Source organism: Phasianus colchicus, unplaced genomic scaffold, assembly GCF_987193195.1.
Source record: "Phasianus colchicus unplaced genomic scaffold, bPhaCol1.hap1.1 HAP1_SCAFFOLD_57, whole genome shotgun sequence".
In the NCBI taxonomy this organism is placed as follows: domain Eukaryota; kingdom Metazoa; phylum Chordata; class Aves; order Galliformes; family Phasianidae; genus Phasianus; species Phasianus colchicus.
The window spans coordinates 137,501-140,000 of record NW_028325234.1 but is presented as its reverse complement, the minus strand read 5'-3'; the positions used below and the strand labels follow the sequence as shown (position 1 = coordinate 140,000).

At 80.1% G+C, this 2,500-nt stretch overlaps 1 non-coding gene across 1 annotated transcript; it reads right to left on the bottom strand.

The window, feature by feature from the left end:
- Positions 1-398: 398 nt before the first annotated feature.
- Positions 399-551, bottom strand: LOC149911733 (5.8S ribosomal RNA). Its single transcript, XR_016462876.1, has one exon. It is a non-coding gene; the product is annotated as a 5.8S ribosomal RNA (ribosomal RNA).
- Positions 552-2,500: the final 1,949 nt, after the last annotated feature.

The window sequence follows — 2,500 nt, the reverse complement described above, 5'->3', positions numbered from 1 at the left end:
CGGACGAACGAACGAACGAACGACCGGCCCCGCACCGCGCGACCGACCGGAAAGCCCGGCCGCCCCGTGGGGACGAGCTCGGCCGAAGCGGGCGCTCCGGGAGCGCGGGGAGCTCCGCGAGCTCCCCGACCTGGGTCTCGACTTAGGGGGACGAAGGCCCGCGCCGCGACGCCGCCGTCGAGGGACCGGGGCGGTGGGGCGGAGGGGAAGCCGGCCACCCGAACCGACCGAACGACCGACCCACGCGGGGAAGGACGGACGGACGGACGGACGGCGGCACCCCCCCCACACACACGCGCACCGCGACCCGCCTCCGGAGGGGCGCGCGGGCCTGCGAGGCGCCCCAGCCGCGCCGCGCGGCCGCCGCGGACGGCGGCCGTCGGCGATTGACCGTCAAGCGACGCTCAGGCAGGCGTAGCCCCGGGAGGAACCCGGGGCCGCAAGTGCGTTCGAAGTGTCGATGATCAATGTGTCCTGCAATTCACATTAATTCTCGCAGCTAGCTGCGTTCTTCATCGACGCACGAGCCGAGTGATCCACCGCTAAGAGTCGTCTGGCTTTCGGCACCGCCCCGCGCGCGCGGGGGGCCCTCCTCTCGCGTCTCTCTCGCCTTTCCCGAAGGCGCTCCGACCGCCCCCGCGCGGCCCGCCCCGACGCCGGGGCGGCGACCGCCGCGGGGAGGACGAGCGTCGCCTCCGCTGACCGTACGCTACGGAACACGCACACGCTTCGAATCGAGGGGAAAAAAAAAGAGGAACCCTCCCGAACGAGAAGGGCGGGGAGCCCGCGCTCCCGACCTGGACAAACGACCTCGTCTCGCTTCGGGAGGGGCGGACCAGGCGCCCGGCTCGGCTCGGCCCGGGCGGAAGCCCCGCTGCCGCGAACGGACCCGCCGGCGACGCCGCCGCCGGCGCCGCGACCGGTCGGGACGCGGGCGAGCCCGGCCGGGGTGTTCCCCCGGCCCGCGCCGCCGGCGCCGCCGGCCCCGCGCCCGCGACGGCCCGCCCGGACGGCGCGCCCGCGACGGCCCCGGCCCCCCCGCCTCGCGCCGCGGGCGCCGCGCACGCCGAAACGACCCCGGCCGCCTCTCGCCTTCCTCTCCCGCCCCTCGCCCTCCGCCGCCTCCTCCTCTCGCTCGCCCTGGCGGCGCGCCCGCGGCGGACGCGCGCCCGGCGGCGGGACGGGGACGGGGACGGATCTGGGAGCGGCGCCCGCCCCCCGCGCCTCCGCGCGGAGACCGGTTGCGGGACGCCCCGCGCCGGACCTCCCGCCCGCTCGCCCGGCGCGGCCGGCGAGGCCGAGGGCGAAAGCGCGGTGGGAGGCGGCGGCGGCGGCGGCGAAGGAGAGGACTCGGCGAGCGACGGAAGGGGGAAACGGCGGCGAGGCCCCCCGACGGAGGACGGACGGGCGGCGAGGCCGCGGGCGCGCGCCGGACGGGCCGGCGGAGCGGAACCGCCGGCGCCGCGGATGGCGCGGGCGAGGACCGGCCGGGCTCGAACCGGCTCGAACCGGCCGCGCGCGGCGGCGTGGCCGCGGCGGGCGCCGGGCCGAGACGCGCGTCTCGGCCCGCTCCGAACGCGGGCGAGGCCGGCACGGAGCCGAGCCTCTCCGCCCGAGACCGTGGCCGCGGAGAGGGGGGGACGGGGTAACCCCCTCTCCGGCCCGGGCCCGACCCGCGGAGGCGCGAGAGCGCGGCGGCGGCGGCCGACGCCGCCGGCGGGCTCGGATCGGGAGGGAAGCGGCGTGCTGGGTAGTGGTGGGGGCGCGCCGCCGCGCCCCGCAACGAGCCCCTTCCTTCCCGCCCTCCCGCCGGCGACGCGGCCGGACCGCCGTCGCCGGAGCCCCCGGCCTCGCGAGACGTGCCGCGGGCCGCCCGAGTCTTTAAACCCCCGCCCGGCTCCGCGGCCGAGGGAGGGAGGCAGGGAGGGAGAGCGGGGACGGCGCGCACGCCGCCCCCTCCTCTTCCCTTCCCTTCCCATCCCCCGGACGCGCGGAGGCGCGGACGCTAGGTACCTGGCCCTGGGGTGAGGGAAACGACCCGAAGGCCCCGCGGGGGTGCCTCCCCCGCCCGCCCGCCTTCCTCGGCGGGCGGGACGGGGCGCCGAGGGGAAATCCGGCACCCGCCAGCCGGCCCCGGCGCCCCTCGGGGGAGCGTCCGCCCGCGGGGGCGCGCCCGTCGTCCGCCGCCACCACCTCGCCCTCCTCCCGGGGCCCGGGGTTTCCCTCGTTAACCCGGCGCCGGGCGGCAGCTGCGCCCGGGAGGAGGCACGCGGCTCGGACCGCCCGCCCGCGCGGGGACCGAAGCCGCCCGGAGAAGCCTCGCGCGCAGACCGCGCGCTCGCGCGCGGCGCGCCCCCCCCCCCTCCGGCGCTCGCCCGCAGCCGGCCGGGCTCCGCGGACGCCCGCGAACCCGACCCCGTCCGCCGCGAGGGTGCGGCTGAAGGGCGAGGGGGGGAGGGAGAGAGGGGCCGGGGGAAGCGGCCGGCTTCCCGCGCCCCGC